Genomic DNA, 24,254 nt, shown 5'->3' with positions numbered 1-24,254 from the left:
ATGATTAGGCAGTAGTTCCTACTGTTAAGTCCATATACAAATCCTATATCAGACCTAAAATCAAAACAAACACAACCAAAAAACACAAACATGGCTTGGTAACACTAAATAAGCTGATGAGTTCTTCAGTAAACCTGCATGTTAGATAATATAACAACATGAAATAAATGTATCCAAATAAAGGATTATTACAAAGTTCTATTTTTCTTTTCACAACTAGATTTATAGCAAGTACATAATTTCTTACAAATAGATACACAAAAATAAACTTGCATAGAGTATGCCAAGGTAATTATCCAATAGTTTCATGGGTGTCAACATAAGAATCTACGTACATCCATTCATAGGATTCAATATGTCAGGTGAATCCATAATGTTCTTATCTTGTTATATGAAACCCAACCCATGAATTTTAGATATTACCACTTGATTAAATAACTGTCATAAAATTTCCCATAAGGATCTAGAATAGTGTCAGAGGGCGTCCGGCAAAATAATTCTATCACCACAAGTTACTCACTTTATGACAACCACCCAATCTAAAGGATCACACTTGCATAATCTAATGCACACATAATTCTAGTTTTACAAAACAGAAGAAAATTTGAAGTTTTAATTATTCAATTTCAACTAATAAATTATTTATATTGCTTCAATATAACAATTGAATTAGCAACCAAAAAATATCAGTTAACGCTAGATTTCCAATTTTCCCAATGTAATCACTAATCAGATTACCAAACAAAACCATAATTGTAATTTTCCAAAAGCAATCCATATTTCAAAGTATCAAATATAGCTTTATTTATTTTAATTTTTTCATAAGTAATCAAACCATTAAAAAACACATTTACTATATTCTTAACATTTAAACTATTTAGCAAAGAAAGAATTTTACTAAAATTTGAATACTAGAATCAAGCAATTCCCATTTATGGAAACAAGTAGCCACATTAACCTTATGAATGTAAACACATATTTTAATTCTAACAATCTATTCATAAGGAAATACATACATACTGATACATATACTTTTATACATATATATACATATATATACATGGCAATATCTTTCTATATATATATATATATATATATATATATATATATATATAAAGCCTTATTAATCTAAAGTTAGAGTTAAAATAGTTATATATATAATCTTTTTCATTGAATGATACTAATAACTTACTGATAACTAAAACTTTTTTACTACTATTTATAGTAACTGTTTGTCAAAAAGTCGATGAAAAAGAATTTTAATGTTGACTGTTATCACACTCAATATTCTTGTACCAAAATCAATGAAATATGGATTTCCTATAAAAAATAGTAACTGTAGACAATAAAATGGCTAAGTCTAAAATTTACCAAATCTCATAAAATCGTTATAGCCTACATGTTTGCATTCACTATTTAAGATTTGATGTAAGTTAACAATCGCCATGGATCATACTGAGCTATGGTTTTAAAATAATCAAAAACCATCATGTATAACAACTTTGTTTTCTAAAAAATTTCTAATACCAATACCAAAACAAAATTATAACATTCTTAAAATCCATTGTTCGACTAAAAGACCATCCTCTGATCTAATGGCTTTTTATTTATAACAATCATTAAGCATTCGGTACCATAAAGAATGCGATTGTCTTGATAGACCGAAACCCATAGATATGTTTTGTAAGAAACATAAAACCCCCCCTTTTTTTTTCTCTGCTTTGTCCAACGTATAGTATCGTTAACATCTCCTATATAATCATTAAAAATCATTGCAAACACAAAGAACATGGTATTTAAATATTCACACCCGATTCTGGGTTTATACCGAGTTTGGTGATGAACACACCAAATTCGGCATACTCACAGAGTTGGGTGTCGAATTTTCCAAAAAGCCACTGCATATTCAATATTCACCATATATAAATGAAAAAATACAAAAGGAATAAGATTGAGTTAAAGAAAAGCCCCCTGCCTATGCAAATGCGGAAAGATAATCAAGGAGAAACTACTTGGAGAGCCCTCAACTACCAACTCGCATCCCAAGCCTCCAACTCTCCATGCCTTGGCACAGAGATACCAATGAAACCCTTTCAAACACTAAAATAGATAAAATGCAACCATGAAAAGAATAGAAGAATGAGGAATATGAATTTGTGAAGATTTATAGAGTTGGAGTGAGAATCAAAAATCATCCTCATGGTCACCAGAATCCCCATAATAAGCGCAGAGAAACTCGTTCAACAGAGTTTCCATGATACCCCAACTAGAGTTCATCAATGGTGGATTGAACTCAAAATCCAACTAACTCCAAGCCAAAATGACCAACTAACCATGGAAATCAATGCTCATAACTATGGGCTTATCTCTAACAACTTATTCTCTCAGCTTTCCAACAAATGCAAATGCAGTACCAATTTGAAAATTGATGAAACTGCCCACCATAAATTCCCATAACATTGTCACCATAAGCCAAGTCCAAAACAAGGCTAGATTTAAGTTAGGCTAGCGGTCATGCCAGTAAAAGCATAGGTTAGGTCTTAGTCGAATGCACTAGGTTAGCTTAGGTACTAACTTAGTTTAACATAATATTAGGTATTAATGTTAACATTAATATTTATATTAATGATAATATTAATATTAATATTAATATCAATATTAATCCTAATTTATATTAAGATTATAGCATATCAATATGTATATACATATACATATAATTATAACTTGTATAAATATAAACACAAGCACACAAATATACGAACAATTACATATACATATATATATATATATATATATATATATATATATATATATATATATATATATATATATATATATATATATAAATATAAACTTATATATATATATATATATATATAATTATTTAATACTTTATGCACTTATATTTATATATATACACATTTATATAACGTTATAAATATATAAGTTTATATATATATATATATATATATATATATACACTAAAAGAAAACTAGCAAATAAAAGATTCTTGGTGCTGTTAAAATTTTAATGCCACATTAATCATAAGTCTGAAAAGACCATGAGTTATGAAACTGAAACCGATCCAAATGAAATTTAAAACAAAACTGAATTTCCTTATCTGAGAACCATTTCTTTATTGCAGGATTTCTGAATCTGAAATGTCAACATTTATTCTGAGAATTAGATCTTAGAAACGTCTAACTTCTCATAGTGCATAAATAAAACAACATAATGATGTCGAAAACAAAATAGTTTCTACAAAATCAATGTTTCAAGACAAGAACCAAACCATCCAGTAAATTAAACTAATCTCAGAGTCTGAGGTAACAGATGTAGAACTGTTAGGGGCATGACAATCTTCTTTGAATTCATTATTGTTTACCTTGAATTCTATGCTACTAGCTCATCATAGTTATCTTCCACATGCTTCACATAATTTAAGAAAACAAAATAGTTGGTTTAGATTCATGAAATCTTTGATTTAACACTATTTGTTGTCACTTGATAGCTATAGTATTCTGTCACTTGGCCAACACTAGTTCACTCAGCAAACACTAAAGTTTACTGATGCTCGATACCAACTAAACTCTACTTAGCATATACTAACAATCACTAGCACTATTTTCCATTTTTTCTTGGTACCTCTTTTTTTTTCACTCGGCTTCCACTAATTTATGCTTGACTTGTACTGACATCTCGACAAGGCTTGGTAGAAACATTTCTTATTGGATCTTCTTTCAGTCTTAACTTGAGTAATATTTTATTTTAGACTTTAAATAGATAAATAATTCACTATAGTATCAATGTCTTACTTGGTGTTAGTGCTTCTTTTACATTACAAATAACTCAACCTTTCTCTAGGTGCTATTATTATCTCCTCTTTTCAAATCCTCTTCATCAATCAACTAAATAATAGCTTTTAGACTAAAAAAAGATTTCTCTCACCAGCATGTAGTAGGTTTGACATCATTGAAAAAATAATGATTTTTGCATTACATGGTCTTCACTTCAAAATAATCTTATATCAATAGTACACAATGAACTTGAGATTGAACTTCATGAATGACCTATTGTTGAAGAAAGAAGAATATAGCCAAAATTATCAAAATATGTTAGAAGACACCATCTTGTATAACAAATCATTAGAGAAAAAGAGGATGGACCAATGAAAAGGAATAGATTAAGAAATGAGACATGTTTTTTAAGCATACATGAACCTAAATTAGTGAAGGATGCATTAGAGAATGAAGACTAGATTCAAGCCATGAAAGAAGAATTGATCAAATTGAGAAGAAAAAAACATGGGCACTAGTACAAAGACTAGAGGATAAGAATGTTATTGGAACAAAATGGGTATATAGAAAAAAATTAGATGAGAACGGTAAAGTAACAAGGAATAAGGCAAGGTTAGTCTGAAAATGTTATTCACAAGAAGAGGGAATTAACTATGGAGAGACATTTGAACCCATTGCAAGATTGGAAGGAGTAAGAAATTTTTTTTCTTATTCTTCTTATAAAGGATTCAAAGTTTATCAAATGGATCTTAAGTCATCATTTTTTAATGGTATACTAGAAGAGGTGGTCTACATTGAACAACTTGAAGGATTTGTTGATCCAAAAAATAAAAACATGATATGTGGATTGTACAAATATTTATATGGTTTAAAGAAAGCTCCTAGAGCATGGTATGAAATATTGCACAATTATCTTGTGAAGATTGGTTTTGAGAAGACTAATGATAATAATGATTTATACTTGAAGATAGAAGGAGGCAAAGGAATTTTAATAGCTGAAATATTTGTTAATGATATCATATTTGGAGGAAAAAATGAATTATGCAAGACATTTTCAAATGAAATGATGAAAGAATTTGAGATGTCTATATTTGAAGAAATAAAGTTCTTTTTTGGATTACAAGTATATCACATGAAATATGGTATTTACATTACTCATTCCTAGTATGTAGAGGAAATCTTGAATACTTTTGGTATGGAGGATTCAAGACTAGTTAGTACTCTCATGGTAATAGGACATAAACTATCCAAAATTGGTGATTCTACTGAAGTAAATCAAACATTGTACAGGTCTATGATTAAAAAATTGCAATATGTAGTTCGTAGTGGACTTGATTCTGCACTAGCTATTAGGATAGTTGCAATATTTTCTACAAGTCCTAAGGATAATCACTTAATGACTATTAAAGGAATTATGAGATACTTAAAAGATACTATTTACTATGGTCTATACTACAAGAAGAATGAAATGTTTGAATTGAGAGTCTATATAGATGCTTATTGGGCTAGAAACATTGATGATAGGAAAAGTACAAGTGGTGGAGCATTTTTCATAGGAAAAATAATAGTTTCTTTGACTAGAAAAAAACATAAATGTATTTCACAATCTACTACTAATGCTAAATATGTGGCTACTGGAGTGAATTGCACAAATATGGTATGGATCAAACATTTACTCAAAGTAATAAAGGAAGAAATCACAAAACTTTTGGTAATATACTATGAAAATGCAAGTGCTATAAACATATCTAAGAATCTTGTGATGCACACAAAGACAAAGCACATTGCAATCAAATATCATTATTTGAGAAATTTGGTTTAAGAAAACGAAGTGAGAATGGAATATGTGAATACAAAAGAATAAATAGCTAATATATTCACAAAAGCTTTACCTAAGTATGCACAAAAATATCTTAGAGGTAAGATAGGGGTGATACCCCTATCCAAAGCTACTTTAGAAGTACTAATAGTGCCCTACATGAACTGAGTTGAATGGCATACTTTACAACTTGATGCAGTGGACCTTACTTTAGGTAGTTCCTAAAGTAAGGAAGGAGTTAAAAATAAAGATGTATAGTCACATGCAAGGTAACAGAAGGAAAACCTAAATTATTGATATCTACATTAGAAGATGAAAATTATTTTTCATTCTTGTCAAAGAGAGAGAGAATATATAGGGAGAAATATAAAATTAACAAGAAAGAGGGAGATTATTTCTAGAAAAGAGAGAAGATCAGAAAGAGGAAGAAAGATTGTTGTCAAAGAGCAATTTAAAGAGGAAGAGTTTACACTAAGATTATTTGAAGAAGAAGAGAGACTATAGCCAATAAATAAGAAGGAAAGATACTGATATAGGGAGAGATTTCATTAAAAGAAATTAAGTTTCTTTTTGGTATTATTGTTGGTATTGGTTTTGAATCAATGCCAAAGAGGGACATTTTTGAAAACTAGTAAAAGTTAGTATATGCCAACTGTTAAAGAAATTGTAGTAATGACTAAGTAAAGACTTAGTGTATGCTGAGAAACCTTGTGCTAATTGAGCATCAAAAGATAGTTATTTCCAAGCAAAGAACATGTTATTTCTAAGTGATAGTAAAATGAGTTTAATCAAAGATTTGACAATTCTGAGACAACAAAGTTGATTTCTTGAATTGTGTGAAGCATTTTGAAGATAAGTATAATGAGCCAATGGCACAAAATTCAAAATAAACTATTTTAAGAAAAAATTGAAGAGGATTGTAAGAGATGTTTCTAGAGGGAACAAAATGGAAAAGAGGGAGGATTCAATGAATCTAACCTAACCCTAAGATGGATGATTTTCATGAATCAAAAAAAGATCAAAATTCTCTATATAAGGAGATAATAAGCCAGAAGAAAAATGTTAGAGTGCAAACCAAAGATAGATAAGGAAGTTTGAAGGTGTTTCTTCATATGGGGGATGAAGGAATGAACTTTCAATTGGCATACTAAGAATGAAGGTTTAAGGAGGTGAAGTATTGAAGGGTGAACAAGAAATCAAAGAAAAAGGGGAATGAATGAAAAGAAGAATAGAGAGCTGAATGAGAGGTCTATAATCGACAAGTGAGTTGTTTTATTATCAGATCAAGTTCTATTGTTACTTTCTAGCAATTGTATCATTCTAGATAAATCCTTTGGGTTAAGGTTGACCTAACAGTCATAAGTAAATCCTTTAACAAGGTGACATTCTAAAGAAATGTTCCAAAGTTCTCTAACAAGGATCACTCATAATAGGGTGATTGAAACCATTTAATCAAGGTCACATTTAATAGTGTGCATTGTAACATTTAACAGGGTTGGCTCCTCACAGGGCTCGCTTTAGAAGAGTAAAAATTGGTAGCATGTTACTATTTCTTTTTCCCAAATTGGGTTTCCATGTTAAATCCTTTTGTCGAATTGTGTGATTAAATTTGTGGTATTTCATGATTATATTTCGATAGAGTACATTTGACCTAGGATAGTAATATACTAAGGTTTGAGATATTGGATGATTAATGCATGCATAAATATTTGTTAAGTACTAAAAAGTTTTATCTATACATTTGGACCTTGGATAACTAACTCACCCCTCATATTAGTTATTCTAAATTATTCCAACATTGGGGACATAATTTAGTGAGAAATATTGCAACACAAAATTTAGTGATAAACCAACAACCATTCAAAATATAAGAAAATGTAATCAAAGCATTGTTGGTTAATGTACTTTATGATTATATCAACATGACTAGTTAATACTTTTAGAATTTGATTCATGTCTTTTTATATTTGGATTTGATACATGTCTTTTGTTGTTTGGATTTGATCAATGTATTTTATTGTTTGAATTTGATTCATATCTATTTTTGTTTGGATGTTGATCCTAGTGATAACCCACCTATTCACTTCAATGACATTTCCTTTAGAGGTGAAGCATTAAGGACTTGTGTTTTTCACTATTCTAAATATAATCTTCCTCACAAGGATATCTCAAAAAACATCTCCTTTCAAGAACATAAACTCACAATCTAAGAGATATAAATCATATTTTTTCATCAAGAATCCATTTAGATAGAGATGGTGGAAGTGTACATCTTTATTATCCTTAGTAAATAATATGTATGTAGTGTTAAATATGGTTATCCTTTATATTCCTCTCCTTAAGACACTACAATAGTACTTTCATATAAAGTAGTGGGCATATAGGCAACTTTTAATTTCATATGCTATGGGATTTCTATAATGTTGGTGTAATATAGGTATTTTACCTTGGTTAATCATCACTTTGGCTAAACATCGCTTGGTATAGCACACCTACTGCTTTCATTGAGACCTTGCCTATAATATTATCTACACATGAATTAGGCAATTCTAGTTTCTTTCTACTCATGACATGCCCATTTCATTTCATATGATCATTTAAAAATTGCATCAATCTAAGCTATCAATACATCAATTCACTCATTCATTTGGGATTCAAGAGTGAATATATATTCTATCTCTTGATATGCCCTTGCAATCTATGTCTATGTAGTGATCTTTCTCAGTAGAGAAGGAAGGGTCTCACTACCTAGCACACCTGCTACCTTCATTAAGACCTTATGAGTTTTGTAACATATTATATGTCCCAATTTCTCACCCTCTAATGTGTATTATAATAATGTTAGAAATTGTTTGTACCAATTAACTAGTTAACACTATCCTTTGAATTGATTTAATATTGAATGTTGCAATGTTTATTATTTTATGACAACTATTTTTTATTTTTTATGTAGGACAACCCCAAAGCAATTTATAAAGAACTTGCATTAGAAGTTATTGTACTCTTCTTGAGGTATGTTATCTCATTCGTTCACTACAACTATTGAGAGGAAAGACTATTAATTTTTAAGAAAATTCTAAATATCTCTCTTTTACATTAGAATTCTAAGTCATATAATCAACAAAACCCCACATCAACACCAAGGGACAATAGAAAGGTTTGCATCTTTATTGTCCAAAACACATTAGAAAAGTCACCAAACAAGGGATCTAATAGTTAGATTCAACAAGTACAACTCATAGCATGTTATATCATTCTCATATCCACACTCATATATAATGGTTTCAATAGTTAGATTCACTAGGCACAACTCATAATTTATCAGTACAACTCGAACAACTCTAGTAGTATTTGTAGTTATGGTTAATTATGACACAATTCTAGCTCATTGACTAACACATTCCATTCAATGGAAATTTTTGCTATTCTTTATACAAATAGACTTTGGAAAATAAAAAATGGAATTCTTAAATTTATAGTTTCATTCTATTTTTTATATTTTGGGTTTACTATGGAAAATTATAGGGAGAGTTATGTAAAATTATTATATACTTTATGAAGAGAATGATGAGATATGATTCAAAGACATAAGGATTTCTCTTGGTTCCCACTACTCCAATACCAATCGTATTTCATATTTTTTATATTACTCACTTTTTCAGATTGTCTATCTTGTTCTTGTTAGGATTAGGCCACATATCTCAAATCTGCATGTACAAGTGGTTTTAGTTGACCATGAATCTTACATACAAATAGTTAAAATAACTAGAAACCTCTCAATTTATTTTGGATTATCAATGAATCAATCTATAAATGGCTTCAGGTAACCACAAACCACCATAGACTTAATATTATATGAAATTATACCAGTTTAGTTAAAGCTAAATATGCACACATTTTGAGATTAGAAAAGGGATAATTTTAAATAATTTTCATCTTAGTAGATGTCAAACTTAAACTTAGTGCATCATAAAAATCATTGGTCATTTTCAAGGTTTTCACTCTAATGTTAATGTGTATGGTGAAATGGTTATCAATGATAGATATAGAAAGTATAATCAATTGAATAAGGGTACACGCATAAGATATGCTTACAAAAAAAGATCATGTCAAATAATGGAAGTGAATTAGATCAAACTAGGAAAAAATTGCTACATTGGGGCATAATTTCAAAGAGAAGGAGATGGAAAATGTTATTTTACCTACAAAAGGTATATAAGGGCTTAAAAGCTAGAAGAATCCTCATGAAAAAACCTAAGATACATTGTAATTTGTTTGTTATATTATTTTAAATAATTAATAGACATATGAAATCACTTGATCATGAGATCATGATCATGGTTTGTTTATGTTCAATATTTTTAACTAGGTCGATCTTACTAGGGAAATACATGAAATGGGTGACCACATCCTAGGGAATAAGGTTTTAGAAGTAGAGGAACATGGATGTGTGAATATTGAAGCTAAATATCATGATCCCATGGAAGTTGACCATCACACACCAAAAAACACATTTGAAGATGATGATACAAATACATTGATCCATGACACATTTGGTACTGATGCAACTAATGATGATTATTACCATGATGAAATTGATGTCATTCATCATATACCTCTATTTTAGATCACAAAAATGACCCTTTATGAAGGCTCCCAAAAAAAATTCTCTCTTTGTATTGTTATTCATAAATTGGAAGGTTATGAATGGTTTATCCAATGTAACAATGTCACATATGCTAAGGTTTGTCCCATAGATAAGTCATTATTGTCAACAAAGGGATAAGCATGTACCATTAATATTGTTTATATTAACAACTTATACTTTTTGCTGTAGATTGGTAAATGATATCAATTACCACTATCAAAGATTCTTCCTTGCTCATACTGATAATTATGTGCCATTATGAAAGACATTGAAATAGAGTATCAAGCATCATATGGTTGTCCTAATGATAATCTTATTTACCATAAAGAGTATGAATATGAAAAAAAATTCCCTAAATGTGATATGAGTAGATATCAACTTAATCAAGTAATAAAGAATGTACCTCGCAAGGTTTTTCATAACATCCCCATTATTCTACAATTGTAGTGATTATTCAAGTGCAGTACTCTCACTAGTACATTTGCCCTTGATTTTTCACCAAAGGTTATTTTGGCTTATGATTTTAATTTTGTTTCTATATGTCCCAAAAAGGTCAAAATTTTGACCTTTGTAAAGTTTAATGTCAAATTTTTGACCAACATAGAATATACACATAAAAAATAAAAATTGAATCTCGGTTCATTTCATTCAATCTTAGCTATGTGTCGGTGGGAGAAAGGGTTAAGCACAACAAAGGTATGTAATCAAAATTGACCCTGGTGATTTCATGTATTTATAATCATACATGATGCAATTTTTTGTTTCTTCTCTTTTGTGGCCTTGTGAAACACACATTTGGATGTTAGAATGGAGGAGGGAGATCTAGAATTGGATCTTCAATGGGTGAAAGGAATGTAGCTAAATGGATATGGTTATTCAATGAATGCCTTAACATATTAATAGCCTCCCAATGCACCAAAACTACCCTACAATCTTTAGGTGGATCTAAGTCTTCCATACCACCTTAGGATAGGACTTTTGCCTGGAAACTATGAATGTCATTTCATATACAGCGTTAGATATTGATATCCACTTATAATCAATGGTTGGATAGGGTTATCACCTTCCTCACCCTTGATACACTTTATTTTTTGGGGTAGTCAATGCAAGTCTTCTAAATCACTCGAGGTAAGCGTGCCCACACACCCTAAATTACTTATAAGAGGGCCACTTTGAAATCTACTATATTGAGTGAAAGGGACACTATATTTGAAGGAGTAATATCATCTTTCTTATTTTCTCTCATGCCTATTGTAAGATAGAAATTAGGACATTGTAATCTAGGGAGGGAGGGAGACTATTTTTGTGTTTCCTCCACTTATTATACATTTTACAGTGGGTGACAACTTATCAAGGGCCATACCTAACTAGAGTTGGATTGAAACCAAGTCTCATAAACTATTTTACATATGTAGGAGATTATTCATATAGCATAAATATTCAATCAAAGTGATTCTAGCATCATTAGAGTGTTCTTTGGAAGTTTCCTACCTAATGTTTGCAATTAGAAAGCTTAGAAATATCCAACCAACATGAAAAAGAGTGGTTGTCTTAGAATAAGTCATATAAAATATATTCAAAGGGACTTATAAGAATACTTTAAAAACTTCCTATGGGTAACCCTATTCACATTGGATGCATCAACTTATTGTAATTTTGCATTAGTACTAAAAACTCAACTTCATGAAAGTTGTGATTGTATCACCTTAAAAGGAAACACTTTCATGTTAAGAGTTTTTATCCCTGTAAGTAAGTGGTATGGGGTCATGTCAAGCTACTTGAATGGGTCTTTTCATTGATCTAATTGTTTTCCTCCTATTATGCTTCTCTCTCACTATTTCTAGCCTATTTCTAACAATCTACTCTATGAAACTAAGGATTTCAAATTTTGGGTCAAGGATGACCTAGTGAGTCAATGTCAACCTCAACCATAGCCTAGGTCAAAGATGACCTTAACCCTAACCTAGGGCAAGGTCAACCTCACCCTTGATCCCAAGTTCATTTTTCAATTTCCAAGAGTTTTTGGATATTGGGCTTCAAAAAGTTTCTTTTTCCCACTTTTGGGTCAACTATTTTGGGTTTTGGAATAGTAGACTCTTAAATTACATTTATTATAGGTCTATTCCTAGGGGTTAAGGTTAAATGGGACTTAACACTCCTATGTCAGCCTTCTCTAGGAGTTAGTGCCCTTTATCTCTATATAAGGAAGCTTTATTCCCTCATTTTATCATCCACACATATCCACTATCCATATTCATAAGTGCATCCACCTACATGAAGTGAAGTTCTACAGTCTATCAAGTATTTAAGCATTCAAGTGTTCAAGCATCTAATTCATCAAGTAGATCCATTGTTAGCCATTGAAGGATTCAATCTCTATGGAGCCCTCTCGTTGAAAATTTCTCCATCCACATTCATTCAAGCCATCTTCTATGCAAAGATACATTCAAGTTTGGTGTTGAAGATATAATGCCATTAATTTGAGATATCCCACATATATTTCTACATACATTTGCAACATTCGTACTTGTGGTTTCAAGGATTCAAATCCTTCACAAGGATTTCAATATAAGTAAGGTGAATTATTTCATTTACTTTGTTTATTTATATTGCAATTTCAATTCAATTTTAAGTTGAATTCCAAACTTGGGTTTGACTAAGGCGAACCCCCCATCCAAATAAAAAACCATTTTTCATGTAGATAATTGTGTGGAACAACAAATTGAAGAGTAGATTTTGATACCCTTTTCATCGAACTTGCAAGATCCATGAACAAAAAAATTCATCAAAGTAATGTAGGTCAAGGTCAACTTTCTAGGGTACAATTGTGCCCTAGGGTAAGATTGTGCCCCATTATCAGGGTCAAGGTCAACCTCCCTTCAAAAGATAAAATATTTTTGGGTTTTCTCCATCTTGACATTTCTAGTTTGGAATGAATGGGTTGCAGATTTTCTAGAAACTACATATAGAAATTAGAAAACAACATTTTCTATATTCAAGGTTAGTATTTGTCTTTTATCTATTTCAAGATCTAATCACATACTCCTCAAAATAGAAATATCATAAGACCCCCTCTCTCCCTATTCTCTATCACATGATCCATTTTTGCATTATTCACTTTCTTTTGCTTAATTAATTTGGATCATCACATTGAATATAGGGTTAAGATAAAGAAAAACTTATTTTCTTTCTATTCATTTTGGTGAACCTAACATGTTTACCCTCTTTTTATTTTGTGGAATTAGATGCACTATTGTGATTAGTGGGGTTATATTTCATTTTATATTTATTAGGTCTTTTCTTGCATTAAGATTAGATTTAGTTTATGCTTCTGCATTTTAAAATTTTAAAATACAACAAAATTACAAAATTTCTTTCAAAATACAATGATATTTGTTGGCTCATGATTTAACAATTTTGAAAATGACCAAGAAACTAGACAAATGCATCTAAGGCTAGCAAATTCCTATGACGAATACAATTGACTGTAGTCTTGGGCCAACTATAAGGCATAACTCCTTCTTCACTTCAGGCTCTACATGACCTAGGCGAGTTAACCTTGAGGTTCTGAGATATGGTACTAGTGCATTTAAAACATAAATCTGAACCTATTTACTGCAGATGAAAACCCCTTAAATCTCCTAATAACTCATGTAATAACACATGAGATCTATAGTAGCAAATGGCAATCTATGAAATCCATAAGTTGAGTGAGGGTTAATTCCTTTCAGCCCACTACAAGACATGAAAAACTAAATTTATTTGAATAAAATATTTTGTGTAGATGAAATTCATATTAGCTTGCATCTGATTTAGTGATCAGTACCTTATCCATTGAAACATAGAGTCATTACCAGTAGGATGACCTAACTTGTTTGCATTACAATCAAGTTTATCAATTGAAATCCCCAAATCCCATTCTTATGAAAATCTCCTTCATACATCTAGAAACCCTATCAGAACACTAAAGCATTTACCTAACTCCTTGAGTCAGAAGAAACAATAGATCTGATACACAACTCATCCAAGCTACCTTAAATCAAATGAACCTTATCCATTTAATCACAAAGTTAATGACATATGAAGAATTAGGAGACAGAATAAGGAAACTTAGATAATTCTTGTAAATCCCTTTTTATATTCATCCATGGAAAGACTAAATACATGAACTGGTAATACTAAATAAAATTCTAAATAATTCACATAATCCTACATCAATCTCCATTTATCTCAGAAAAAAGCCCATCAGAATGAACTAAAAATCTACACAAGAGATGGATGTGTGGCCTTCACTAGTAGAGTACAACTCAATAGATAGGAAGAAAAACCATCTACAATCCTTGGTTTCAATAGTAAAACACTGGAACCTTGTTGGTATTACCCAGAGCAAACTGCCAACCCCTACCAAGAATGAAAGATAGAAAGATATAGGAGAAGATTAATTCTAGAATCTATTATGAAATTGACATTTATCCACATGAAATTTCATCTTGTTCAATTGCAAAACCTCTTTCCTCTCTCTACCTATCTCATCTGATTTGTTTTCATCATTACATTGTAACTGATTTGAAAATATCTTTGATGAAATGATGAAAACTCTTAAGTTATCAAAAATATCTAAAAGCTTCATGAAGATCCTAGTGAAATTGAGTTTCACTGAGTGAATTTGATTAGAATTTTACCCAAACTATATTTTCACTACCTTTTGCCCATATTCAGGTCATTATCTTACCAAAAATCAGTTTTGAACTTTGATACCTGAATTCGGTTGCAACATAGGAATTTGGAAGAAAACCTCCTGTAGCTTGAACCAATGGCATTCTGTGCAAAAAACTAACCTCAGAATCAAAAAATTCAGATTCTCTCGATTTCAGCGATACATAATATTGCATACTTAGCCTCTCGAAAACCCTGAGAAATTTGATTTGAAAATCACTCCCTTGGTAGAAGGTTCAAGCTTGCAATTTTAAATTTTCTAAAATTTAAAAATATTCCAATGTTTGAACTTTAGAAAGAGGCATTTTGATTTAAAATGATTTGACGTGCACTTTATTTGAGGAAATAGTATAATATTATTTTTTATAATTTTCAAAATTTCCCCTACCCTTCAAATCTAGGGTCAACCTTCATTTAACTAGGTGCCATGTGGCACTTTGTGATTGGTTGACCCCTATCCAGTCAACTCACACATCACTGCCATGTCACCATCTGGCTAGACCCCATGCCACGTGTTTCCTTCCTGCACTCTCACATGTTTTAACCCATGAGCATCTCTGGAATGTGAGCGTGCACTGGCCGTTGGATCATGACACGTGTCACGATCTGAGTGCTTCTTGCCTAGACTTGCTATCAAGCACCACCTCACCACACACAAGACCTACTTCCATGTGGTGACATCCCACATTCTCGCATTACCTATCCAATGAGCATCTTCTTTTTGCGAGCGTGCGCCCATTGTCAGATCTGGCTACATGTCGACATTAGGTACATCTCACCACATTAGCGCGCGGGCATGTTTGTCTAAAAAAATTTCTTGGGCAACCTGCTAGCTATCTTTACATTTAGACTAGCCCCACACATGCATGCAACTTCCAAAAACTATGTGTCTTTAATACACAATAGCTATTGTGTGTTGTTATATTTAACAACAAGAAGAACTTTCGTGCTCTAAATGTGGGATACAATCTCATAACACTCAACCTTTGACCATGAGTTCTGACTGGATATAGAGCATGGATTCATGAAATTCTCACACCCACACCGTGTTATGTAGGTATTGAAGCTTCTTTATGAACTCCTATGAACCACGACATGCTACCTTGTGCCTTGCTATTTTAATATACAATGTTGTTGTCCCTATTCTTGGACTGCATTTTTCCAGATGAAATGCATGGATTCATTCTTATCACTTATGCATGGAGCTACTCTCCTTTAGTAGCTTTAGTTGTCTTTATCTATTGCATAAACTTGGTCCTTTGTTATATATGCCCTGCGGCTTCTGTGGTGTCTTGTACTTTAACCTACGACTTGACCTTAAAAACTTGCATCCTTCCTTTTACATGGTTTTTTTTTACTGATGCTGCCTTTCACTAGCATGTGCAACCCCTTTATTTGGCACCTTGCCTCCTTTTGTTCATGCATAGGAGGAGACTCTCCTTATTTTCCTGTGTGATTCTTAGTTTGTAGATGGCGTCTTTTTATTGCTACTGGCTTCCAACTATGGCTTACCTTTTTTCTAATCTCCTCATTGTGCTGAAGGTTATCTTCCTACCCTGCTCACGCATGGATCTGTCTCTTCACAAGGCGGCTTCCCTCTTCAATGGAATTTTTATTTGGCGTGAACAAGGATGCTCTATTTTTATTTTTCCCTTGTTGCAAGACAACTTTCTCTTCAAACTTCATCGTTGCCTATCTTGGCTTTGTTTTCCTCTTCAACTACGGCTTACCTCTACCTTGTCTTTGGGATCAGCTTTGTTTCTTAAATGCATGTGGAGCTTCCCTTTTTCTAGTAGCTTTTAGCTTCTCTGCTATCTTAGCATGGGGCTGTACATAAATCTCATTTGCATGAAACCTTGAAGACCTAGAAGAGGTATTATAGCCAGTATCAAAAGTGCTAGTTGCCAGTTAGTTGTAAAAGATATGAAAATCCCACCAACAATGGTTGCTATATTTTGAACAAGTGATAATGCATCTCCCAACAGGCTACAGATAGCTACAGCATCTGTTGATAATCTCGCACTTATTGCACCACTTGAATTTTCACTATCATCAAACCATCCAATTTCCTGGTGAATTACTTTGGCAAAAGTCAATGATCAAATACATTGCACCAGCCTACCACCAGCAATGGAAAAGAAATAAAACTATGTAGGTGCTACAATGAGGCATGTAACTACCAAAGCTACAAAGATAAGTGCCCAGAATTTAGAATCTTTGTCAAGCTTATGGTGGGGTTCATAGAAGATCTTGATAACACTTGGAAGCAAGAGACCAAAGGTAGGAAATATCATTCCATTAAGAGTTGCTTGTTAAACTCATTCTATGGTCAAGAATAATGTGTTTACTTAAAGTTTGTAAATCTAGCCTCTGATCAATGTCTTTCTCAATACCTTTAGAGTAAGGAACTTTCAACTCTCTATTTTCCTTTATCTTCAATTAGCATATGCATCTCTCAGCATATAATGTCCTTCCTTCACTTTCCTTATTCATTCCTTCAAATAACTAGAGGTTACTTATGCATTGACTTTCTCATAATTGATTGGCCATACTTTTATCATAATCCTCACATGTCTATCAAATCTGATCAAAATAGTTGGGCTCAAAGTGGGTCCGGCTAAAAAAAAATTAATTTCTGGACAACTGAAATGATGAATTGATCTATTGATCATCTTGAAATGATTAAACTCAAATTTGAGCAGTAAACGATCAATTAAAAATCACTTTATCATTTATTTGCAAATTGTCACTTTCATGCCAGGAGGTCAGTTGATTGGCCTTAAAATTGATCAAACCAAAGTATCGGGCTTTGAAAACTAGCACATTGAATCTTTGTTCTACGTACTTTCACCCTGTCAAATCTTGTCTTATGACAAATTCAGGATCAAAAGATATTAACTGTTGAAGTTGCTCTCTCAGAACTGCCTACATGAAAACAAGTTAGAAAATAATAAAATTGCATTCGGATTTGGCTTTGAAAATTGGGTAAACTGACACTTGGGAAGACAAAAATTGGGGCATTGGTTCTCTATCATGAGGAGAGTATAAATTTACATTTTGGGCTCATGAAAAATAACTGGGCACAAATGGCAAGTGGTCAAAGTGAGCTACTCAAAATTGCTGACTAGAAATAATGACAGAAAATCACTTTTTTTCAAATGGAATTGACCTGGAAAAGTGTGCAAATGGATTCGTCATGACTTACAATATGACACGCTTAAAGTATTTTTAGAGGAAAACACAATGGTACAATTCATTCAATCTCACCTATCACAAATTTTGAATTATGACATCACGAATAGGTGTTCCAACAAATCTGCAAATGCTAACACCAGTAAAAAGATAGAAATGCATTTGGAATCATGTTTGAAAATTGATAAAATGGATTCATCATGAGTTGAAACTTAAAAAACAACAAGTCTTTGACATCTACAATGCAACGCAAAAGGAAATTCATCATTTTGGTCAATTGGTCAAAAGTTATAACTAGTCAAACAGGGCTTCCTAGAATTATGTGCAATGTGCATCAACATGAAAATAGTAACTAACCAACTTTGAGGGATTCAAAACCTAGTCAAACGGACTCAAAATGACTTTAAATCTGAAACATAGGTTCTCAAGTATGGACACTAGATATTCCCAAAGTGGAAAATCTCAAAACATTTCTACGTGTGAGATATTGAGTTACAAACATGGGTTCCTATCGTTGTTTAACACTTGGGTGAAAATGCAGAAATGGAATTTGCGCAAAATGAGACTTCACAGAATGGCTCAGAATCATAGTTTAACTTCATGAAATGCTTAGATATACTGAATGGAAGGTGCTAGAAGCATTAAAAACCTCTTGGGCATCAAATGGACAATCGGGTAAATAGGCATCAGAAAGCATTTATAGGGCTTAAATTTTTCAATGGTGCTCAAAATCAGGGCTACAATTTTGAGCGCCAACAATATTTATGCTTTATGTTTTCTTAGTTTAGCTGATTTCCATTGCATTGTTTAATGAGCTTTATTACTTCTAGTCCTACTTCTAATCTTAGGGTTAGACATATTCGTAGACTTATGGGTACCTTTGAGCCTGAGTTTTCTTAGCCCATCCTTAGGATTCTGAATGACACTTTGATACTTCCTAATTCTAATCCTCTTATGGAGAAAAAATCTTCTCACTCATCTCATGATGAGGATAATTCTTTTAGATTTCCTCCTAAACAAGTCCAAAAACTTTCAAACAAACTTGATAAAATGGGTAATTGGCTTCTTCAAGAAAACCATAATCAAGATTCCTTTCAAGCTATTGAGGCTTTTAAGAAAGGTCTTCATGATAGTGACCAAGATGTTAATCTCTTGAGTGGTATTACTCACCTTAAGCATTCCAATATTAAACCTTTAGTTCAAGAAGCTCAAGATTTAGGGTTGTTTCCTCATGTCACTAGTGTAGAACCTTCTTCTATTCCTCTTTCTATTTTTCCTTCTTATAATCCTTTGGTGACTATGACGGTTCACTCTATCCCTATGAGTGTTCCTCCTATGTCACTTCCTATATCACAAGCCTCTTATCATATTATTCCTTTTACTTATTCTACTCCTATGCCAACGAGAGTTCCTAGTGTTCCTCCAATTGTGTCTTCTATTCCTAAAGCTTCCTATAGTTTACCTAGTGTATCTAATATTGCTATTCCTCCTATTTCTTCTCATGATTATACAATTATTAGTTTTCCCAAACTATGTCCTCTTTACAACAACAACTTGCACCCTTGACTCAAAAGAAGTTTAGCATCCCTACCTGTGACATGGGAAGTCCATTGTCTCAAGATATCATTTGTACTCACATTATTCAACAAGCCAATATGCTTCATCTTGAGAATTATAATGGTAACAGAGACCCTACTTATCATGTTAAAACATTTCAAATCCTTTGTAGTGATTATGCTCATGATCATAGGATTTTAGCTAAGTTACTTGCTCAAACTTTTCATGATAGGGCTTTACAATGGTTTTGTTCCTTGACTCATTCTATTACTTCATTTCCTCAACTTGCTAAAGCTTTTATTCAACAATTTCAAAACAAAATTGGCTCGCAAGTGTCTTTGACTATTTGATGCATTGTAAACAAAATTCTAAAGAAAATTTGACTAAATTTATTGGTAGATTTAAGCATTTCCATGCTTAGATTTCCTATCCTCTTCTTGATATTGATATTCAATGTATGTTTATATCAAATTTGCAAAAGGATATTAGAGATAATATTTTTCTTACTAAATTTACCTCTTTTCAACAACTTAATGCAACATTTTTTTATTATCAATTACAAGTGAGTCAGTTTGAGAGCACCATTCTAATAGCTCTTGTTCTTGTTGATAAAAGTGATGTTTCTCTTAATCCAAATAAAGTTCAAAATTAAATAACAATGTCAAGATAAATAAACAAAAAAATTTAGTTGCTAATTAAGTTGTTGTTACATCTCATAATGCCACCTCTCCAACCATTGCTTTTTGATTGAATCATACATTTACTTCTCTCTCTAAATCTTTAAATTCTATTATTGTACACTTGAAAGTGTCCCACTCTAAACCATTCTATCCAAACGATTCCATGAGTTGGAATGTTTGAATGTCGACTTAGAGCTCCCTATCCACGGAGTGCAAGAGAGTGTATTTCAAGTTCAAGGGCTCTCAGATGAGCCTTAGAGATACTCTTCTTGCTAGTAAACCATGCAATGGGAGGTTCCAAAGACAAGATGCAAGAATGCAAATGTCCCAAGGAGTTCCTCAAGAATGCAATGCAAATGAAGATTAAGCTAGGATGAGAATGCCAAATGCAGCTATGCTAAAACATGTATGAGAGTGTTACAATCCAAATATTAAGCTATGTGAGATTAAGCTACATGTAAAATAAAAGCTAAGCTAAGCTAAAATGCCATGATGCCATGGATGAGAGAATATAGACAAGAAATAGAAGTTCTCCACAAAGCTCCAAAGAAACCTGTTAGAAAACCTGCAGCATAACAATGTTCAAAAGATGAGAATTGAGGGGGAAAGCTCTCTCCCTTTTAAAGATGTATGGACGGTGGAGATCAAGATGAAGATGGTGGATGATCAACGGTGGAATTCGAAAATAAGAGTGATCCATGTGCACACACAAATCAACCAATAGAATTTAAGTTGACTTGTCACATAAGACAAAAGTCACAAAGCCTTTTCTTTTAATTGCAAAATAGAAAAAGGACTTTACGTGTGCACTTTAAGTGGGTTAGAAGAATGGGGTCTTTTATTTAATTAAAAGGGGATATGTTCTTTTAATCAAATAATGAACTTAGGATAGCATAGTCAAAATATAGGTTATAATCAAATAAATTGATTATTAGCAATTTGGCCTAGGTAAATGATTAAATTAATTTAGCCAAAATGTTGAAAAGGGGGCTAATAGTCTAGATGACCATTTTTAGGTGATTACAATTACGAATAGGTTGTTGACTAATAATATAATTACTTTACCTTTGGTTCGATCTCTTTTACCTACTACAATGGCAACTAAATCTTTTGATCCAAAACCTTTTTGTCAATATCATCAGCAAAATGGTTTATCTATTGATAATTTTAATGGTAGTGGGAATAAGTTTGTTTCTTCTCCTAATCAAAATTTACAAATCTATATGAATCCTTGACCTACACATGATACTAATACCATTGCTTAGTTATCTTCAATGGATATTGTGTATGATTCAAAGATGGATGATCTTAATCATTTGGTTAATCAAGTGGAGCATGTGTTTCAATCTATATCTCCACCTTGGTCTCAACTTTCACTTCAATCTCAAGTTTCACCTTCACCTCAATTGAAACCTAAGCCTAAATTGAAGCCTCGAACTAAACCTTGACAATAGCCTAAGAAAAAATGACATCAAGAACTTTTGATTACCTTTGATGATTCTAATACTATTAAAGCTCTTGATGCTCCCCTTTATATTTATGCTAAGATTGCCAAGATACCTACTCATGTTTGTCTTGTTGATCCTACTTCCTTTATCAATATTATTACAGAAGAAAATCTTTTTATGAAAATTTTGCAACATGATTTTTATGATAAATTTGGATGTGTGGATTCAAACTTTTAACGATTTTCTTTATCTATCATTTGGTTCTATTGATTTTACCAATTCAACATTGTGGAAAACTTGTGAACACCATTTTTTTGTTGTTCCTACTTCTAATCAATTTCAAGTTAGCTTGGTTTACCATGGTTAAATTTCATGCATGTTGTTGTGTCACCTATTCATAAATGTCTTAAGTTTTTTTATGATGATGAAGTGAAGATAGTTAATCATAATTTATATCATACCTCTAGGCCCAAGAATTTTGCTACCATTGATTTCATTTGGCCTTCATTACCTAATTCATGTCCTTTTCAACTTGATCATCTTTTCCATTCATATCAAGTCTATAAGCATTGTAAGATTGTTGAGTTAAGTTTACCTCCTATGGATCTTAACCATGGTTTTTTTCCTACACCTTCCATACCTCCTTTATCTATGGATTATATATTTTTTAATCAAGCTCCTCATGTTACTTGTCAATCTATTGATAATCCTATTAATCCTCCTATAGAAACTATGAAGGATCTTGTAATTATTCCTCCTAGTTCTCAAGACAATCAAAGTAAGACAAAATGTAATCAATTTGCTAATAAACATCATAAAAAGAATCATGCTCAAGCTAAAGCTCATAATTTTATTCTTAAATTTTTTTTACCTTCTTTGGATATAACTATGCATGATGTGTTAGAAGAAGTTATTGCTAATAATGATGTTAAGATGAATGATTTTGATGATTCTATTCATATCTTAGATCCTATTTTGATTAATCTAGATGAAGAAGATACTCTTGATGATGTTAATGATGACTATGAAACTACTGACATTGACATTGATTTACCTAATATTCTCTCCTCACAAGTAATAATTACACCTAGTATCGAACATAGTGATTCTCAAGAGGATCCTTGTTTAGAACTAGCTATCATTCCTACTATGTTGGATATAGTCCCTCTTGTGAGTTACTCACCTTCCCTAAATGATATACAATGAGATGAAGAGAGTAGGTAGCATGCTTGATTGGGTAATCCTTCATGGTAGTCTTTGTATGTTTATGTACTATTTCCCATGATTTCTCTTTGTTTGGGGGCATTTTGTAGCGAAAACATAATCGATAGAGTTGTTTATGTTTCTATCAAAGCCATTGCTCCTGTTAACTTGTATTAGCAATGACTTTAATGTAGGGCCATACACTCTACTCACTTATTACACACACATACTTTTCAATAAATATATATTATTTTTTCAAGATACTTTTTCTCCCTTTTTGGATTAGTGACTAATATTAAAGCATGTATTTATATTTTAGGATCTCTTGATCCCTCCAATTTCAAATATATTTTTTATCTCTTAAGGTTGAATGTGTCCTTAAGATTGGATCTCTTTTTACTTTTTGGTTTTACTCTTATAGAATATAATATTCTTAAGAGTGGATCCTTAAAGGGTTGACTAGTGAGTAGCCACATTCACTAGGCATTTCAATTCCATCTTTCTAGTTGAAAAATTTCCTTGTATGGTTCACAATAGGAAATAAGTACTCATTGGGCAAGATAATTGAACTCTTTTTCTTTTTCTCTTTTTCTAGAGATGTCTCTGTTATTATGATCTTAGAGTTGACAAAGACTTAAGTCTTTGAGGACATGAGGATCTCTTTGTCTCTTTGATTTTAATAAGATTATCTTTTCATTGTGATTTACTTTACCAAGAGTTTGCATTGAGTCTATACTCTTACTAAAGTGGGGGCTAAATTTATCTTAAAATGGAAGCACTTCCATGTTAATAGTGTTTAGTCCTGTGAGTAAGTGGTCTAGGGTCATGTCAAGTGCCTTGAATGGGTCTTTCCATAGATCTATCTATTTCCCCCCTATTTTTCTTCTCTCTCTCTCTCTCTCTCTCTCTCTCTCTCTCTCTCTCTCTCTCTCTCTCTCTCTCTCTCTCTCTCTCTCTCTCACCTATTTTTGACAACCTACTCTATGAAATTGAGGATTTTTACTTCTGGGTCAAGGATGATCTAGTGAGTCAAGGTTAACCATGACCCTGGCCTAGGTCAAGGATGACCTCAACCCTAACCAAGGGTAGGGTCGACCTTGTCCCTAACCCCATGTTCATTTTTCAAATTTTGGGAGTTTTGGGACATTAGGCTTCATAAAGTTTCTTTTTCCTACTTTTGGATCAGCTATTTCA

The sequence above is a fragment of the Cupressus sempervirens genome, chromosome 5 (assembly GCF_028749045.1).
Source record: "Cupressus sempervirens isolate cs-2001-9-10 chromosome 5, ASM2874904v1, whole genome shotgun sequence".
NCBI classification, from domain to species: Eukaryota; Viridiplantae; Streptophyta; class Pinopsida; order Cupressales; family Cupressaceae; genus Cupressus; species Cupressus sempervirens.
The sequence above is the reverse complement of the archived record's forward strand: the minus strand, read 5'-3'. Positions refer to the sequence as shown.